A 20,528-nucleotide genomic window follows, 5' to 3' on the forward strand; every position below is an offset into this window, starting at 1 on the left:
TGAATCGACAGTGGTTTGGATCCTTGCGGCCCATACAGTCCCCTGACACTGCCAGGAGTGATTTATGGACGTAGAACCAGGAGTAACCCCTGAGCGCTGCCAGGTGTGACCCCAAAACAAAAAACAAAAACAAAATCCTGAGGCGTCTGAAGCCCACCCTCACTCCAATTAGTATAGAATTCAATACAAAACGCTGAAATCAGTCCGTACTGTGAACAGGCGTTTTTGAATCCACTGAGCAAGGCCATATTCACACCCAGGTAGGATGGTGGTTCATTACCCTCATGATGGGCAGGGGCAGGAAAGCTACATCTCAAGCTCTCTTTGCCAGGTTGTGTGGAGGACTGGTGGGGGCATTCCTACAGATTTGCTTTTGAACTTTGGTTCTGAAGAGGCAGTAGCCAGCCTATCTCCAGCATTCTTTTATCTGATACATTAGTCTCAGCAGATTTCATGCCAGTGGCGCACAGTGAATTATTGACCTTGGAGTGGCTTTTACTTTGAGCATGTGTCACCACCGAGAAAGTGCTTTTACTTTCCAATGTGGAAGACATTTGGGAAAATTTAGTTTGTACATCCAATAATGCACGATACATGGAAAAGGACCAAAGTAGCATAAAGCCTACTAAGAGTAACACCAAATTGCCTAGTGTACATATTACTACTCCTGTAAAAAACTTGCTAAAGAATGTTAAAAAGGTGGTAAGGGACATGAAAGGCCAAGGTCTCTCTTCTAGAGCCAGGACACTATTGTAGCCTTGATCCAAAGGGGTTTATGGCCCTTACCCAACAGGGAATTATCCGCATAATTATCCACTTGTTCCACCCAGGAATCATCTCACCCAGTATTGTTGAGGCCCCTAATTGGGTGCCAGATGTAGGTAATTCCTCACACCCCAATCCCGAAGGGAAAGGGAAGTGGGTCTGAATAGAGCCACCACAGAAAATGTCCAAAACAAACTAGAGTGATGAGATGGTTCTGGGGATCTTTCCACCATGGAGAGAAGAAAAAGAGAGAAAGAGAGAGAGGGAGAGAGAGAGGTTTTGTTTTTTAATTAAACTTTAACTACAATGTTTTATAAGGGTTACAATGAAATGGTATATAGAACTATAAAAAGCAGTTCAGTTCAATAAGGGGCTGGAGTGGTGGTGCAAGTGGTATGGCATCTGCCTTGCCCACACTAACCTAGAACGGACTGCGGTTCAATCCCCTGGTATCCCATATGGTCCCCCAAGCCAGGGGCGATTTCTGAACGCATAGCCACGAATAACCCCTGAGCATCACCAGGTGTGGCCCAGAAACAAACCAACAAACAATAAAACCAGTTCAACAAAAAAAATTGTGAAAAGTGTCATATGTTGAAAAGGGGTTATTTAAGTCATTGGCTGAGGATTTCTTAAGCCTTTTGTTGCTAATTGACAATCTATCTATATACTTGACAGTTTGGTCTGCTGAAATTAGTTGTGAAGCAATGAAGTTGGGCCATTTGTAGGGCAATGATTGTGGTGTCTGGGTTCAACTGTTATGACTTTCTCTGACCTAGAAACTTTGTTTTTGTCGGAGATAACAATCACATGAAATACCGTATTTTCCAGAGTATAAGACGACTTATTTCTTTTTTTTCCTTTGGTTTTTGGGCCACACCCGTTTGATGCTCAGGGGTTACTCCTGGCTATGTGCTCAGAAATCGCCCCTGGCCGAGGGATCGAACCATGGTACACTAGCGCTTGCAAAGCAGACACCTTACCTCTAGCGCCACCTTCCCAGTCCCATAAGACGACTTTTGAAACAAAAAAAGTCAACCGAAAATCGGGGGTCGTCTTATACACCGAGTATATCCCAAAAAATGTTTCAATATGCCGCTAAAGAAAAATTGTCTGAATATTGCCACAAAACTAATTTTCCAGCTCGATCCTGCACGAATCACTGCAAGGCTGCTGGGACAGCCTTTCTAACTCAGCCAATCCTAGTAGGCTTTTTATGCATGCAAATTAGACAATGTTCTGGACTTGAATCTACACTGTAAAAAGCCTGCTCAGATTGGCCAGAGTCAGAGAGGAAGTCTATGACAGTATAACCTTTGAATCTTTGCTTGTTGTGATTGGCTCACTGTGGTACATACAGTTGCAGCACAGGAACGTTCTGTCTGATACAGCGAATATAGGCCTAAACCTATGTTTGTTATTTTTTTTTTGGTGTTTTTTTTTTTTTTTTGGTTTTTGGGCCACACCCAGTGACGCTCAGGGGTTATTCCTGGCTATGCGCTCAGAAGTCGCTCCTGGCTTGGGGGACCATATGGGAAACCGGGGAATCGAACCACTGTCCATCCAAGGCTAGCGCAGGCAAGGCAGGCACCTTACCTCTAGCGCCACCGCCCGGCCCCTAAACCTATGTTTTAACAGCAAAATTAGGGGGTCGTCTTCTACGCCGGCAAATACGGTAGTAAAAGAGGTCTTAGAATAACAGATACTAAAGCAACAGTGTTAAACCTATTCAAGAGAATAACAGAGATAGATAATAGGATATTTGTCAACCAGCTTCATCCAACACATCCCTTACTGAGCTAATCAGTTGCACAAGGGTGGGGAAGAATCTGCCAAGGACTGTTCTTGTATCTGTATGGCCTGTAGAGCCAGCCCTCCCTTTGTTAAGTGGGAATCTTGCAGTATGAGCACGGGACATGTGTCCACATACCCGGCATGCTCTCTGATTTCTACCTTGTACACTGGCAGGCTGGCCAGAAAAGTGACAGGTTTGTTTCTGCTGAAGATCTGCCAATCAGAAAGAACGTCAAAGGGCCAGAACAATAACACAGTGGATAGGGCATTTGCATTGCACTCAGTTGACCTGTGTTTGATTTCTGGCACCCCATAACTCCTCTCACCCCCAGGCTGCCAGGGGGTACTAGGCATAACTCCTGACTGCCACCAGGTGACTTAGCTCTTACCCAAGCAGAGCAACAACTTCTTTTGCTTAAGAAGGGTTTTTTGGGGGCCGGGAAGGTGGCGCTAGAGGTAAGGTGTCTGCCTTACAAGTGCTAGCCAAGGAACGGACCTCGGTTCGATCCCCCGGCGTCCCATATGGTCCCCCCAAGCCAGGGCCGATTTCTGAGCACATAGCCAGGAGTAATCCCTGAGCGTCAAACGGGTGTGGCCCAAAAACCAAAAAAAAAAAAAAAAAAAACAAAACAAAAAAAACAAACAAACAAACAAAAAAAAAGAATTAACTTTTCCGGAGAGATAGCACAGCGGGCGTTTGCCTTGCAAGCAGCCGATCCAGGACCAAAGGTGGTTGGTTCAAATCCTGGTGTCCCATATGGTCCCCCGTGCCTGCCAGGAGCTATTTCTGAGCAGACAGCCAGGAGTAACCCCTGAGCACCGCCGGGTGTGGCCCAAAAAACCAAAAAAAAAAAAAAATGTATCTTTGGGACCGGAGAGATAGCATGAAGGTAAGGCATTTGCCTTTCATGCAGGAGGTCATCGGTTCGAATCCCGGTGTCCCATATGGTCCCCCGTGCCTGCCAGGAGCAATTTCTGAGCCTGGAGCCAGGAATAACCCCTGAGCACTGCCGGGTGTGACCCAAAAACCACAAAAAAAAAAAAAAAAAAAAAGAAGGGTTTTTTGTTTGTTGTTTGTTTAGGAGCCACAAACATCAGTACTCACGCTCACTCTTACTTCTGGCTCTGAGCTGAGAGATTCTTCTTTGTGGTTCTCGGAAGACCATCCGTGGTCCTGGGCTTTGAATTCAGGTCAGACACATATAAGGCATGTGCCCTGCCTACAGTGGTTCATTTGAGAAGTTTGATGTCCTCAATCTACTCATAGGAAGAAGCAAACTCATTTCTCTCAGAGTTTCCTTTCTGGCTGATATGAGAAGAAATAGTTTTAATTGGCTTGGGTTTGGGGTTAGACCAGGTTAGTGCTCAGGGCTTACTCCTGACTCTGTGCTTAGGGGTCACTCCTCTTTTTTTTTATATCTTTTTTAAATGGGAAGGCCACACCTATCAATGCTCAAGGGGGCATTCCTGGCTCTGCCTTCAGAAATGACCACTGGTGGTGCTTGGGGAACTATATCCTGTTACACCCCACTCAGGAAGGATACACACATCAGAAAAGTGTTGCACTCCTGAAAAATAATTATTTGCCAAAAAGGCCCGCTTAAAGCAGTCAAATCAGTTGACCCTTTGCGTGGATTGTTTGGCCATAATTCTTTTTTTTTTTTTTTTTTTTGGTTTTGGGCCTCACCCGGCGGTGCTCAGGGGTTACTCCTGGCTGTCTGCTCAGAAATAGCTCCTGGCAGGCACGGGGGACCATATGGGACACCGGGATTCGAACCAACCAACCTTTGGTCCCTAGAATTGGCTGCTTGCAAGGCAAACGCCACTGTGCTATCTCTCCGGGCCCAGCCATAATTCTAAAACGTGGTTGTAACTATCTCTCTCTTTATTTTTAACCATTATTAGAAATCAGGCCTCAGTAATTCTTTTTAACAAAGAAGCACAGTATAAATCCCGCCAAAAGTCTCCCACTGACCAGCTCTCTGATCTCTGCTACCTTGGCGCCAAGATCATGTTTTTCCCAAAACTTAGCTCATAGTAAAGCAATTTTCAGTTTTCCCCAAAACTCTAAAACATTTCTCTCTCTTCCCACTTCCCTGAAAATTACCTGGTTTCTCCTACTTACCCAAAACAAAGCTAACCCAAAACAAAACTGCCTTTCACCTTCAGTATCGGTTCTTTAATATGCAAATTTTAGCCATGGTCTTTCATTCTGTTTCCCTAACCATCTCCCACTTTCTTTGATGTCAAAAATTACACCCCGCATTCCAAAGCTCAACCCTTAAAAGCTACCCAGCTCAAAAAATAAATTTATCTTCGCCTTTCTAGATGCAAGTCCCCATGCATTCTGTGTGGTCTCATTCATTTCATGTTTCATAATTCATTATTCCATATTCACCTCTTCGTGCTTCCACTTGACTTTCAGTGGGAAAATGAACTCACTAAGGTTATGCTTAGGAACTTTTTATCTCATCAGGATAAAACAGTCCGCAGCAATATCCAATTCCATGGGATGCCAGGGATTGAATCTGCATGGGCCACATGCAAGGCAAACTCTCTTCATACTGTAACATCACTCTGGGCTGTGGATATTATTCCTGGTAGTGCTTAGGTGTTGCCATACACCCAGAACTCATGCCCTGGGTAACCCAAAACTGACTTTTCCCTAGTTTTCTTTTCCATTCACTCACCCTTTTTGAGATGTAAAAGACCTACCTAGGCTTGAATAGCGTGAGATTTGTACTTTTGTCTGTCATGTCTGCCCTTACCCCATGTGGATTGAGTTTGTACAGTAAAGATTGCAGGGGAAGAGGGTTGAGGTACTCTCAGTCCACAAGGCTAGAAGCATCCTGATCCCATCCTTTTTCTCTCCCTTATGACTATCTTGTTTTATTAATCCTTGCAACTATGCTTCAGACATATTCTCCCAGGCTGGATTATGGCAATTGGAGCTGTTACATTCAGGGGATCCAATATGGTGGCAAGAATTAAGCCAGGGTTGGCTGTATGCAAGGTAAGTACCATACCCATTGTACTCTCTCTCTCTCTCTCTCTCTAGTTCCTTATTCTAGAACTTCAATGGACATTATATTTCTCTTATAATAACAAGAATGTTTAGGAGAGGGGCCAAAGAGGTAGCATGGAGGTAAGGCATTTGCCTTGCATGTAGAAGGACGGTGGTTTTGAATCTCAGCATCCCATATGGTCTTCCGATCCTGCCAGGAACGATTGCTGAGTGTAGAGCCAGGAGTAACCCCTGAGCGTTGCCAAGTGTGACCCCCCCCCCCCAAATAAAAACAAAACTAACCAAAAAAAAAAAATAAGAATGTTTAGGAGAACTGGGTAAGGTTGCTTCTGTGACTCAAACATGTTTGGCCAAGCCGAGAAAGCCAGCTGACTACCAGAACTGCTGTTTATTTTGGTGTTTTTATTTTTAATATTTTTGTTTTGGGGGGCCACACCCAGTGACACTCAGGAGTTGGTTACTCCTGGTTATGTGCTCAGAAATTGCTCCTGGCTTGGGGGACCATATGGCACTCTAGGGATTGAATTGTAGTCTATCCTAGGTTAGCTGCATACAAGGCAAATACCCTACCGCTGCCCCACTGCTCTGGCGCCAGAACTGCCATTTTTATTGAGTACAGAGACCACCCTTCAGGGGCAGAGAAGTGAGGGACAAAGGCCTATCCCTGAGCCAGTCCTGGTCAGGTATGCTGGAGACATGTAAAACAAGATGGTAAGTAGGGTAATATCAAACCAAGTTGTAAACAAACAAATACAAAGAAACTAGGGAGGGTTAAATCAGATTATAAACAGATACAGGGAAGATTTGTTTTGGGTTAAACTGTTAGGGTCGGGGATCAGTCCCCACCTCTCCGGAGCGGTGTCTCGAGTATTTCAAGGAGAGATGGAAGCCATGCTAGTCGCAAAGGTGATTTATTTCTGGCGCCAGGGTCAGAGTCAAGAGTTGAAACTCAAAGCAGAGACCCCGAACTATCACTTAAGCAGGGTTTTTATAGAACACTTTTTTAAAAAAGGGACAGCATACCTCACTGACGTAGTTGTGTATTCCGTTTGTTACATATTACTTAGGAAAACAGCATAACCTCAGTTAGAAGAGATATTTAGCAAACAAAGAAAACAATCATTAAAACTTAACAGACCACCACTAAAAGTTGAAAGGGGCAAGAAGGTTTTTGCTTCTCATAAATGTGTATAGTTTGTTTTGTTTTGTTTTGTTTTTGGTTTTTTTTTCTTTTGGTTTTTGGGCCCACACCCGACATTGCTCAGGGGTTACTCCTGGCTGTCTGCTCAGAAATAGCTCCTGACAGGCTACGGGGGGGACTATATGGGATACCGGGATTTGAACCAACCACCTTTGGTTCTGGATCAGTTGCTTGCAAGGCAAATGCCGCTGTGCTATCTCTCCAGGCCCAAATGCTTATAGTTTAAGTTTGAAGTTTCCCTAAGCTTACAAAGGCGACCTGTTTTCGTGACCTTCAGAGCCACAGGCTAGATTTGGCCAAAATAGATAAGAATCTCTGGCTCTACTCCAGGAGGCCAGTATATAAGCCCAATTTGCTCATGCTTTCTGTTATCTTTGTTTGCAAAACTTTAGTAAGGTGGAGTAAGGCGGCCACCCCCCACCTCCAGCCTTTAAGGTAAAGAAATGTGACCTTAAGTTTAATATTTTTTCTGGGGCCGGGCGGTGGCGCTCGAGGTAAGGTGCCTGCCTTACCTGCGCTAGCCTAGGAGACGGACCGCGGTTCGATCCCCCGGCGTCCCATATGGTCCCCCAAGCCAGGAGCGACTTCTGAGCGCATAGCCAGGAGTAACCCCCTGAGCGTCACCGGGTGTGGCCCAAAAAACAAAAACAACAACAAAAAAAAAAAGTTTAATATTTTTCTGTAGGATAAAAAAATGTAACTTTTAGTGGTGGTCTGTTAGGCTTTACGATTGTTTCTTTGTTTTGCCGAATATCTCTCTTTTAGCTGAGTTGTGCTGTATTGTATTCCTAAGTAATATGTAACAAACGGAATACTACTTTTGTGACATATTCTGTCCCTTTGGAAAAGTGCTCTATAAAAACACTGCTTAAGTAATGGTTGGGGTCTTTGCTCTGGGGTTCATCCCTGAGCACTGACCTGGTGTCACCCTGGCACCAGAAAAATAAATCCACCCTTTGCAAATTTGCATGGCTTCCGACTCTCCTTGAAACGTCGAGATGCCGCTAGAGAGAGGGGGACTGATCCCCCACCCCAACAAAGTTTACACAAAGAAACAATCATTATAACTTAAAGGCCACCCACTAAAGAGTTACATTCTTATCCTTCAGAAAAATATTAAAGTCGTTACATTTTTTACTTCAAAGGATGGAGGTGGGGGTGGCCACCTTACTGAAAGTTTTGCAAGCAGAGATAACAGAAAGCTTGAGCAAACTGGGCATACACTGCCTCCTTGAGTAGAGCCAGGTTCTTATCTCTTTCAGTATTAGCCAGCCGGTTGGCTTTGAAACAGGCCTTCCTGACAGCCTAATTCAGGGCCTTGAAAACTTAAGGAAACTCAAACTTAAACTATACGCACTTACCAAAAAGCAAAACTTCTTGTCCCCTTTCAAAACCAAATTGTAGATTTTTTTTTAAACTTTATTTATTGATTGATTAGTTTTTGAGCCATGCCCAGTGGCACTCAGAAGTTACTTCAGGCTCTGCACTCAGAAATTGCTCCTAGCAGGCTGGGGGGGGGGGGGGGACCATTTTGGGATACAGAGGTCTCCTGGGCAGGAGAGCAAGCACTCCCGCTCCCGGTGCGGTTTGCGGTCCGGACCAGGGGCTCCCCCGCGGCCCCTCCAAGCACAAAACTTGGGGAAGGGCGACAGCACAACCCGCCCCACGCAGCTGCGCCCCTATCACGCAAGACCGGGGTGTGGTATAGCCAAGATCCCACCCCCGCCCTGACGTCAAGACCATCCCCCCCTCCTCCCGCAGGACAGCACCCTCCTCTTTATTGTTCTTGGGGCCACTTCGTGAGTCGTGAGGTGGACCCTAGAGATGCTCCCAGAGGCCTTGCAGTGCTCTGGAGGGATGGAGGCCCAGGGCTTTAGGGATGACGCCTGGCTCTAGCAGGCAGGCTTGGGCTGCGACCTTGGAGCCTGCTTCCGCCCCCACTCCTGCAGCTCACAGCTCTTGGGGGCTCCTGAGGATGCACCCCCCAGAGGGTCGGGCTTTTGTCCAGCCTCATGGCCATGCACCCGGCCCTGTACTGGATCAAAAAGGACCCCTGGCAGAACAGCAGGCATGGAAACACAAGTTTAACAAATAATTTATTTATCGAGGGCTTCCCCGCCATGCACCCTAGGTCCATTTTCTGCGCTTATAGATCTTCTGTGCCAGCCCCAGGAAGATGCTCGGCTGGCAGGGGCTTTCGCATCCATCTCCACGAGGCTCACAAGGCGATTGTAGCTGTCTTCTTTCATACCGTGTGAAACACGCCGCGCAGATCCATTTCCTCATAGAGCCGCCTTCACTTTAGCCACCTTCTTGGGATCCTTCTGCCCATAGTTTTCCTGAAAGGGATTCAGGGTAGGAAACGGACTTAGCCTCATTCCAGAACCCCTCCACTCTCCTCTTCAATTCCTGTCGATGTCTGTCTCCCTTGGCTCTCCCTCAGTCAATTGTGGGGGGGAGGGGGTGGGAATGTAACATCCCGGAAGTTTCGCAGTCCCTTACTCCTGGCTCTGCACTCAGGAATCACCTCCTAGGGGTGTTCACAGAACAAGGGGGATGCCGAGGGGATCCAACCCCTAGCATCCTTTACTGGCTGCGCTAATCCACCAACCTCACTCTTCAGTTAATTTCAAGTGGCCCCTATGGGCTTGAAGCCTCTACCCACTCCTACTGCCCTCACCCTCATCAGATACTGGCTCAGGCCACAGCTTTCTCTAGCCCCACTTCTCAACATTTGATGCAATTGAAATGTTGGGCATCCTATGCCAGAGCGATAATACAGCAGGTATGGCACTTGCCTTGCATGTGGCTAACCCAGGTTCAATCCCTGGCATCCTATATGGGTCCCCAGAGCCTGTCCAGAAGTATATTTTGGGGAATGGTTTGTTTTTTGGGTCACACCTGGCAGCACTCAGGGGTTATTCCTGGCGCTACGCTCAGAAATTGCTCCTGGCAAGCTCGGGGGACAGTATGGGATGCCTGCATTCGAACCACTGTCCTTCAGCATCTAAGGCAAACGTGCTACTGCTACAGGTATGCTTCTCTCTGGCCCCTCTGCAGTATTATTTGAGGAAGCACCAGCAATAAACACATATCACATGGTGTGGCCTAACAGCAAAATGAAATGTTGGGCCCGAAATATTTTATGCCAAGAGGTTTCGTATATTGGAAGTTTGGCCACTTCCTCGTACTGTACTACGACACTGTCACACAAATTATAATCTCAAAGTCCCTGACAATGCCAAGATTTCTGTTCTTGGTCATGTTCTGGTCCCCGTCCTTAGCAGTCTGGGCACCTGTAGGATCTGACGCTGCTCTGGCGAGGCCCGCTGCATACACTGGACCACCAGCCAGCTGCACTTGTTGTCCTCAATGTCGGTGCCAATCTTGCCCGTCACACTGGGGTCCCCAAAGAAGTCCAGATAATCATCCTGGTGAGGGTGGGGTGGAAATACAGAAATGGGGGGGCCCGGAGAGATAGCACAGAGGCGTTTGCCTTGCAAGCAGCCGATCCAGGACCAAAGGTGGTTGGTTCGAATCCCGGTGTCCCATATGGTCCCCCGTGCCTGCCAGGAGCTATTTCTGAGCAGACAGCCAGGAGTAACCCCTGAGCATCGCCGGGTGTGGCCCAAAAACCAAAAAAAAAAAAAAAAAAATGGGGGTCTGATGAGCCTCTGAGAAGGAAGCTGGCACCCACTCTCTGCCAGTGTCTGGCACTACTTACCTGGATTTGAAAGAACCCTCCCATCTCTAGGAGGATTCTCTTCGCATTAGCATGAGTCTTCTCATCGTCAATGCCTGCCTACAGTGGAAAAGGTCTGTTCAGCCAAAGGCACCTGCCCTTTCCTCCCTGTCCTCTCCCATGATGCCACAACCTTTTTTATTTTAATATATTTTTTATTTAAGTAACATGATTATACTGGGTTACAGTCAGAAACAGAACATTTCCCTTCACCAGTGTTACATTTCCCTCTCCCAATGCCCCCCTTCCCCCTTCCTATCCTCTGCTTGTATTCGAGAGAGGCATTCAACTACAGTTATTTGTTTGTTTGTTTTTTGTTTTTGGGCCACACCCGGCATTGCTCAGGGGTTACTCCTGGCTGTCTGCTCAGAAATAGCTCCTGGCAGGCACGGGGGACCATATGGGACACCGGGATTCGAACCAACCACCTTTGGTCCTGGATCGGCTGCTTGCAAGGCAAACACCGCTGTGCTATCTCCCCGGGCCCAGTTATTTGTTTTTAAGTGCAGTAAATTGTTTTTTTGTGTTTTTGTTTTTCTTAAAGAATAAGGGTTGAAAAAATAGTAAAGGTGTGACAGTGGCAATTGCCATTGTTTGCATAGGCCCAGAAAAATATGGGGAAAACGGAAAAAAATCCTTGGCCTGATTACAAGAAGGCCTTACCTCCGAAGTTTATTGGCATATGCCTGGACCCCAGGCATACCAGTCTGTCCAACCTGAGTCATTCTCCATGGTCCCGGTGAAACTTCTTCACACTTTAGCTGTTGTTGGTATCAGGTTCCTATATTTAAATATTCTGGATTCTATGCATTTCTTTCATCAAAGTCAGGCTGATGTGGAACATCGTCTAGTTTCAGCACACCATTAGATGTGGAGGGATCTGCCCTGCAAGTAAGCTATTGCTGAGTCATCTGGGTGTTGAGAGCACTCTATGGAGTAAGTCAATGCCAGAGCTGTGGTAGGTCTTCTCTGGTAGAGGTTTGGATCTTGGTAATGTTATAGTCAATTGTGGTTGTTTCCATAGATGGTATCCATTGTTCAGAGGTGTATGGGTAATGCCCATTATACTGAGGCCTAAGCCAAATCATTATGCCAATGTTCAGGGTATAAGGCCTAACTGCATTACCAAATTTGTGTTCCCATCTCTATTAAATAAGAACTTGTTTGCATATGTATTATTTTCCCATTTTAATGTGCCTATGCAAAAGAGAAACAATGCCACAAGATATTGTTGGTGCATCTGGGGGCCGGTGAATAAAGTCCAACATGTTGGTTCAAACATGAATTCTACACAGAGATACTCTTCTACCAGTATTGCTTATAAAACAGATCTCAAAGGGTGAAAAACAAACAATGAATCAAATAAAAAAAAAAAAAAAAAGAACAGTGGCAAAATTGTCACTAAATGAGAAGATATTCGAAAACAGATATAGATGTTAGGGAATATATCTGAGATATACTAAGGAGATACACGTGTCCCTTTTATGTTTTAGAAATAGTCAAGAAGGAGGGTGTTGTTTCCGAGACAGCACTTTGGTCTGTAATTTGCGTGCCACACCCATGTGCAGCCCCCAAGTCATATCTCCTCTCCTTTCAAAGATTCCTAGATCAGGCCCAGGGATGTAGCTTTGTGGTAGAGCTCTAGTGGTACATGTTGAGACCCTAGTTAGAGACACAGCACAGCCAAAGAGAAAACAGCTATTCCTCTATACCACAGTCTAAGAATCTTGCTTGATTTTTTTTTTTTATTTGGGTCACACCCACAATGCTCAGAAGTTACTCCTGACTCTGCACTCAGAAATCATGCCTGTAGTGGTCAGGGAACCACAGGCAGTGCCTGGAATCAAATAGGGTCAGTCACATGAAAGATAAATGCCTTATCTGCCATTGAACCCTCACTCCATCCCCAATATAGAAAGTTCTGACTAAAGCCAGAGAGATAATATAGCAGCTAGAGTATTTGCTTTTCATGCAGCTGACTCGGGTTCAATCCCTAGTATCCCATATGGTTTCCCCAAGCCTGCCAGGAGTAATTCCTGAGTGTAGCCAGAAGTAAGACCTGAGCATCTTTAGGTATGCCCCCACTAAAATAATTAGATAATTCTTTTTGGGTTTTTTTTGTTTGTTTTGTGTTTGGGTCACATTCCTGGCTCTATGCTCAGAAATTCCTCCTGGCATGCTTGGGGACCATATGGGATGCCGGGATTTGAACCACCGTTCCTCTGCATGCCAGGCAAATGTTCCATGCTACTTCTCCAGTCCTGAATTCGATAATTCTGACTGATCCCATCCCAACTATTATTTTCTCAGCCTTCCCATGAGTCCTGAGAGAAATAAATCAATTCCCAAGATCCTCACACCATCTCTTCCCTATTTAGTTTGTATCCCTCATGCTAATCTGTTATGCCATTTCAAACTTTCACAATGAAAAGGAGACATGGAAAAGACAGATCAGAGTCAGCACTACATTCTATGAACTGCCTTCAAATGTTCTTTCTGCTTCTGCGCCAGAATTCACTCTTTTTGTTTTTGTTTTTGGGTGACACCCGGTGACAGGGTTTACTCCTGGTTATGCGCTCAGAAATCGCTCATGGTGTAGGGGACCATATGGGATGCTGGGGGATCAAACAGTGGTCTGTCCTAGGTTAGCGTGTGCAAGGAAAACACCCTATCGCTCGCACCACCACTCCAGACCCCAGAATTCACTCTTTGAGGTTCTTCCAATTCAGGTACAGGAGGTACAACCCCTAGTACTGTCCATCACTAAAAACTGCAGGTGACGGGGCCGGAGAGATAGCATGGAGGAAGGCGTTTGGCTTTCATGCAGAAGGTCATTGGTTCAAATCCTGACATCCCATATGGTGCCCTGTACCTGCCAGGAGTGATTTCTGAGCATGGAGCCAGGAGTAACCCCTGAGCACAGCTGGGTATGACCCAAAAACCAAAAAAAAAAAAAAAATTACAGGTCATTTTTACAAGGCTGAAGTGGAGTGTTTGTAGTTGCTGTTGTATTGGGGTGGTGGGGGTTTCCCAGGCACAGAACCTAGAACTCCTGCATGCAAACCTGCACTCAGCTCTTTGCACATCTCTCCAGCACAAAGTGCAGATTCACTCTGAAGAAGACTGAGAAGAAACTTCTAGTCACTGTACTACTTCATGGGCTACTGGCCCAAGCCAAGCCATATACTCCATACTGACGGTGGGACGGAGAGCGTGTACTACTCACTGTTGTATTAAATAATTAACGGTGGTGGTGGATGGTGATGGAGGGATTTTTCTCTGCCATCTCAGGCCACGTGGCTCCGCAATCCCCATTCAGCTGGAGGGTCCAAGGTTTCGGTGAACGGCGGAATCAGACTCATCCAGAGACAGGCATCAGGAAGCATCAACTTTATTCATGCCCTGTCCACCACAGGTGTGGCCTATATCATAACCTTTTAAGCATTTGCTATTCTTAGCTAGCCCTGCATCTTAACTCCTTTCAGTCATCTTCCATTTGACCTCCATGCTGGCCAAAGACCAAAAAGGCAAAAAGGGGCCTAATCCCCTGGGTCAAAGGCTTTATCTACCTTTTCCAAGACCCCTCCCAGGAATGGGCGGGGTCTTGCAGGTAAGGTCAAGTTACCTAGGAAGAAAGGGTGGGGGATGAGGCTTCACTCACCATGTACATGGCAGCAGCCACAGGAAGGTAGAAAGTGTAGAAGGCACCCTTGTACTTGACAATGTCTTTGTACCTGAGCAGGGAAGAAGAGAACCCTCAGGAGGCAAAGCCCAATGCAGCACCCCCTCATATTTACATATCACATTGGTCATGTGGTTCCCTCTGCCCCTCTCACCTCTTTTCGGTGAATCTTCCAAGATCCACGCTGTCCTGTGGGGCTGTCATGACATCTAGAGTCTGACCAACTGCAGTCAGATAGGTTATCTGAAAAGAAAGATGGTCTGTGAACCCCGCATCCCTCATTACTAAACACTGGGCAAAGTCAGGAGGGCAGCAGGATGCCTAGGCCCATCTCTCTCCCTCCCTCCCTCTCTCTTTTTTTTTTTGGGCCACACCCGTTTGATGCTCAGGGGTTACTCCTGGCTAAGCGCTCAGAAATTGCCCCTGGCTTGGGGGTACCATATGGGACGCTGGGGGATCAAACTGTGGTCCTTCCTTGGCTAGCGCTTGCAAGGCAGACACATTACCTCTAGCGCCACCTCGCCGGCCCCCCTTATTTCTCCCTCCCCCCCTCCTCCTCCCCATCCTCCTCCTCCTCCTTCTTCTTCTTCTTCTGCTGCTGCTTCTTCTCTGTCTCTCTCCCCCACACGTTTTTTTTTTTTTTTTTTGGTTTTTGGGTCAAGCCCAGCAACACTTGGGTTACTCCTGACTCTATGCTCAGAAATTGCTCATGGCAGGCTCAGGGGACCATATGGGTGCTGGGATTCAAACCACCGACCTTCTGCATGCAAGGCAAATGCCATACCTCCATGTTATCTCTCTGGCCCCATTGCTCCCCCACTTCTTCCCTCTCCCTCTCCTCTCTCATCTCTCTCCTACGAAGTATCAAGCCATGCCTCCTTGCCACCACAGCGGCCAGTCCACTATGGACCCAAAGCCAAGTCCTTTCCTCACTTTCCTCCCCTTCCAGGAAGACCTGGCTGACTGATCTACTGTGCCCACAAGAGCCTGCAACGCACCTCTAGGAAGAGTTCAATGAGGTTCAGGTAATAGGGCTGATCCCGGCAGCAGCGCTTCAACAGACGATAGATACAGGCCTCCACCATCAGAGAATCATTCAGAGCATCCAGACCTATGCCCGGCTGTCCCGGGTATAGAGGAAACAAGGTAGGTGGCAGCCCAGATCAGACTCAGGCTTGGCACTTAACAAATCCCCATGGCTTCAGGAAGTCTCCAGGCAGTCCCCCACCCCACCTCCACTTTACCTTCTTATACCAACAGAGCTTCCCCCGGCGAGTTATGGACGAATCCATGATGTCATCCGTCATGAGGAAGAAAGTTTGGAACTAGAAGATGGAAGAAGAATCTGAGGCTGCTTATCCCTTCCACGGGTGACAGTGGCTACCTGTGCTATGCCAGCAGGGTGGTCTGAGGTTGCCTCAGTGTGTTATAGCCTTCTGGAGAGTTCTCAGTCCTCTTTGGGCTCAGGCTTCCCAACTACAAAGTGGGATTAAAACGTTCAGTGCTGGGACCTGAGTGGTGGCGCAAGTGGTAGGGCATTTGTCTTGCACATGCTAGCCTAGGACAGAGTGCAATTCAATCCCCCAGAGTCCCATATGGTCCTCTAAGCCAGGAGCAATTTCTAAGCACATATTAGAAGTAACCCCTGGGAGTCACTGGGTATGGCACAAACAAACAAAAAACGTTCAATGTTGAGAGCAGAGGGTAATGGGGAATATCACCTTACCCCTAGAGCAGTTTTGGATCTGTTCTGGCAAGAGCCTGGGCAGCCACACCCAGTGTTGCTCTGCGCAACTTACCCCTGCATCCAGTCATGCCAGGCCTATGACCATGCCCATCCCACTACTTCCGGCTATCCCTGCCTCCAGCTGCTTCTAGATTTGTTCAATCTGACCATCCTTTACTGTCATTTATTGTCATAAAATGATTATCAGAAATATTCATGCTAACCTGGCAGCCAGTCTACCAGAAAATTGACCTAATTCAAAAACAAACAAACAAACAAAAAACACAAGCAAGAGAGGCCAAAATGGGGCCGGCGAGGTGGCGCTAGAGGTAAGGTGTCTGCCTTGCAAGCGCTAGCCAAGGAAAGGACCACGGTTCGATCCCCCGGTGTCCCATATGGTCCCCCCAAGCCAGGGGCAATTTCTGAGCACGTAGCCAGGAGTAACCCCTGAGCATCTAACGAGCGTGGCCCGAAAAAGCAAAAAAAAAAAAAAAAAAAAAAAAAAGAGAGGCCAAAGAGGCCAAGACAGTACGAAGGTTAAAGTACTCTTTGAGCCGGAGCAATAGCACAGTGGTTGGACATTTACTTTGCCTGTAGCCAACCCAGACGGACCCTGGTTCGAGTCCTGGCATCCCAGATAGTCCCCCGAGACTGCCAGGAGCGATTTCTGAGCATAGAGCCAGGAATAATCCCTGACTGCCACTGGGTGTGACTCCAAAATCAAAAAATAAAATATAAAATAGTGCTTGTCTGGGGCCTGCAAGGTGGTGCTAGAGGTAAGGTTTCTGCCTTGCAAGCGCTAGCCAAGGAAGGACCACGGTTCTATACCCCAGCGTCCCATATGGTCTCCCCAAGCCAGGGGCAATTTCTGAGCACTTAGCCAGGAGTAATCCCTGATCATCAAATGGGTGTGGCCTGAAAACCAAAAAAAAATAAGTGCTTGTCTAGTCAGCAACTACAGCCAATACACTGGTTTATTCCCAATACCATATCCTGGAGCACAGAGCCAGGAATGGCTGCTACGCATGGCCTGAATGACCCCAAAGGCAAAACAAATAGGGCAGGGGTAAAGCTCAGGTGCAGCACATGCCTTGCAAGTATAATACCTGAGTTTGTTCCTCAGCACCACATAAAAGACACTCACAAAAAGGAGAAGTCAGGCAGCCCCAGATAACCCCTGGTATCAGAGAGATGAGGAAACATCTGTATTCTCTTGCTAAGAACTCCAGGGAAGATTCCAAGACTTTTGGAAAAGCCAGACCACACTTGCACATCCCAGGGATGAAGAAGAAAAGCTTATTGGGGTTCTACTGTTTGTTTGTTTGTTTGTTTGTTTTTGCCATACCCAGCAATGCTCAGGGTTGCTCCTGGCTCCACACTCAGGAAATACTCCTTACTGTGCTTGTAGAGACTATATGGGATACCAGGGATTGATCCCAGGTCAGTCACATGCAAGGCAAGAACCCTACTTGCTGCACTATGACTCTGGGCCTGACTCTGCGAAATTTTATTTTGAGGAGAAGGCCACACCCAGCAGTGCTCAGGAGTTATTCAAGGCTCTATTGGGGGAAATAGGAGATGCCAGGGATCAATTTCTGTCCAGCATGTGCAAGGCAAATGCCCTGCCTGCAGTACAATCACATGGTCCCAACTCTGCTTTCATCCAATGGTCTGATGTGTCACCAGTCAAGGACTCTGTGGGAGGACGAGTTCACAGGAGGTGCCTCTTTCCTACTTTCCCTCCAGTATCCCCAGATTAGCAGAGCCCAGGCTGTCTGAATGAAACACACACAAGCTCAAAGCCCCCCACCCCTACAGTCAAGCACTGCCTTCAGCACCCTGAACAGCTTTGCAGAACAGTCTCCATTCTTTAGCCCTGACCGCTGGGCAAGGGCCTTGAGCATCTGCTGACAACAGCCCACAAAACTCCTTACTCCCACCAGCACCCCTCAGCCAGATCTCTGGGACATGCACACTGTGCTTCCCTTGACCCCAGCAATGATACTTCAACCTAGCTGAGCAGGGGGTCACAAAAAGCACCACAACCAGGCCAGGGATGGGGCTCCAAAGAGCACCTTGAATGGATGAAGTCCTGCATTCCATCCTGAGATGGGGGAGCTAAAAGCAAGGGTCAGTCTGTGCCTTTAAAGATCAACTAACTACACTGCACAATTGTAATCAGAATTCTCTCTCTCTTTTTTTCGTTGTTGTTGTTTTTGGGTCACACCCAGCAGCACTCAGGGGTTACTCCTGGCTCCAGGCTCAGAAATCACTCCTGTCAGGTACAGGGGGAAACATGGAATGCCCGGAATTGAACCTGGGTCTGTCTCAGGTCGACATGCAAAGCAAATGCCCTACCATTGTGCTATCTCTCCAGCCCCCTATAATCAAAATTTTTTATTTGTAGCAGTGCCAGGGACTGAACTCAGAGCCTCACACGTAGAAGGCATGAACTTGACCACTCAGCCACGTCGTTGCCCAGAAAAGGTCAGGCATCTACAGGGGGATTTTTGCATTGGGTTTTATTTGTTTTGGGTTGAGGGGTCACACCCCAGTGGTTGCTCATGGATGGCACCAAGCAACACTTGCCAGTACCCCAGTCTCCACAGCATGCACAGCCCATGAAGCCCCAATTGTCGTTGCTTAAATGATCTTCACAGGTCTGTTCTATATTGGGAAGTAATGGAATACCACATCACCACAAAGTGTTATTTTGGGAAGAAGGGGCTAGGTGCACCAGGCTGTAGCTCTGGGTTACTCCCTGCTCAGGCTAAGGGCAGTGCTGAAACAGAACCCCATCCTCCTGCATACAAAGCAAGTACTCAGTTTCCCCCCACATAGCTTTCTATGTGCCCTAGCTTTTTAACCCATGTTTCTATCTGTTTAGCTGCTTGTAATCACAATGAAATAATCAGGGCAGTTCCAGACTCTGAAGTCAGAAAAGTGAGGCTGGACCTCAGGGACAGATCACACTTCACAGAGTTGAGGCCCTAAGTTTGCTCGCCACCACCAAAAATTTTTCTTTTCCACAGGCCGGGGAGATAGCATGGAGGGAAGACTTTTGCCTTGTATGGAGGAGGACGGTGGTGTGAATCCTGGTGCAAATATGGTTCCCCGACCCTGCATGAGGGATTTCTTAGTATAGAGCCAGGAGTAGCCCCTGAGTGCTGCCAAGTATATATAAATATATATAAAAGACAACTCTTACAATTCCCTCCCTAGCAGGAGGAACAGGAAGCAGTCCTCACCCAGTGTGCAGGGCCTTCTGCTTGGATTCCTAGCCTGCGAACTGTGAGCAGCAAATTCCTTTGATTTATAAGCTACGACATCTTGTGGTTGCATCCAAAGAAAGAGAGTTGAAATTGTGGAAGAGCAATAGGCAAATGTCCTTGTTCTTAGGAAGTGAATACTGAAATTGAAAAATAAGAGGTAGAAGGAAAAAAAGGAGAAATGTAAAGAAAATAGAACAGAATCAAGGAGTTTGAACAATGGGAGAATTCTGGAAGCCATAGCCACCCCTAAAATGATCGAGTTATAGCCCAGAAAACTCCAGAAGCAAGGGTGCAACCAGGCCTGAGAGAGGTCTCCATTCCCAGGTCCTGCACCCCAGCCCTGCCCTAGGGTGAGCTTTGCTCAGCACTGCAGAATCTGGAGCCCTTCTCTGAGCACAGTGCCTTCAACCATCCTGGAGCCCAGTCCTCTGTATCCCACTAGGGCCAGAATCAGACACATTCAGGGCCAAGTGAGTTGGGAATAGGAGACAGGAAGCCTGGAGCAAAGCAGAAACAGAACATTGAAGAAAGCAAACAGAAAGCTAAGGAGCCTCAACCCGCTCGCACCAATTGTTGTATGCAAGAATCTGGACCAATAGCAATTTTACCAGCGATGCTAGAAATTGGAGCATTTGTGGGGCATCTTTTTATTTTTCCTTTTTTGGGCCACACCCTTGATGCTTAGGGGTTACTCCTGGCTATGCGCTCAGACACTGGGGGATTGAACCACGGTCCATCGTAGGTCAGCCATATGCAAGGCAAATGCACTACTGCTGCACCACCACCCCTTCTTCTATTTATTTTATTACTTTGGGTGGGGAGACAGCCAACCCAGCAGTGCTAAGGCCTATCCTAGGTCTGTGCTCATGATTCACTCCTGTCAGTACTCAAAGGATACTGTGTAGAGAAGGGAATCACAGGGTCAGCCACATGCAAGAACATGCAACTCCTGTGCTAGCTCTCTAGTGCTCAGGGAAATGTCTTCTTTGTGAACTTTACGGAACTTCATTTTAAAACACTTTAAAAATCTACCCTGTGGGGCCGGAGAGATAGCATGGAGGTAAGGTGTTTGCCTTTCATGCAGGAGGTCATCGGTTCGAATCACGGCGTCCCATATGGTCCCCCGTGCCTGCCAGGAGCAATTTCTGAGCCTGGAGCCAGGAATAACCCCTGAGCACTGCCGGGTGTGACCCAAAAACCACAAAAAAAAAAAAAAATCTACCCTGTGAGGGGCCAGAGTGGTGGCACAAGAGGTAGGGCATTTGCCTTGCATGCACTAACCTAGGACGGACCGTGGTTCGATCCCCCATCGTCCCTTATG

At 47.2% G+C, this 20,528-nt stretch overlaps 2 protein-coding genes and 1 pseudogene across 8 annotated transcripts in view; 1 reads left to right on the forward strand and 2 right to left on the reverse strand.

Moving 5' to 3' along the window:
* Positions 1-20,528, forward strand: part of RUSC1 (RUN and SH3 domain containing 1) — a 148,123-nt gene that overhangs the window by 54,193 nt on the left and 73,402 nt on the right. The window lies entirely within an intron of this gene.
* The window catches only part of LOC126020739 (farnesyl pyrophosphate synthase-like), a 340,408-nt gene that overhangs the window by 25,492 nt on the left and 294,388 nt on the right, over positions 1-20,528 (reverse strand). The window lies entirely within an intron of this gene.
* On the reverse strand, positions 8,913-12,089 carry LOC126020812 (farnesyl pyrophosphate synthase-like; annotated as a pseudogene).

This window comes from Suncus etruscus, chromosome 10 (genome assembly GCF_024139225.1).
Source record: "Suncus etruscus isolate mSunEtr1 chromosome 10, mSunEtr1.pri.cur, whole genome shotgun sequence".
NCBI lineage: Eukaryota > Metazoa > Chordata > Mammalia > Eulipotyphla > Soricidae > Suncus > Suncus etruscus.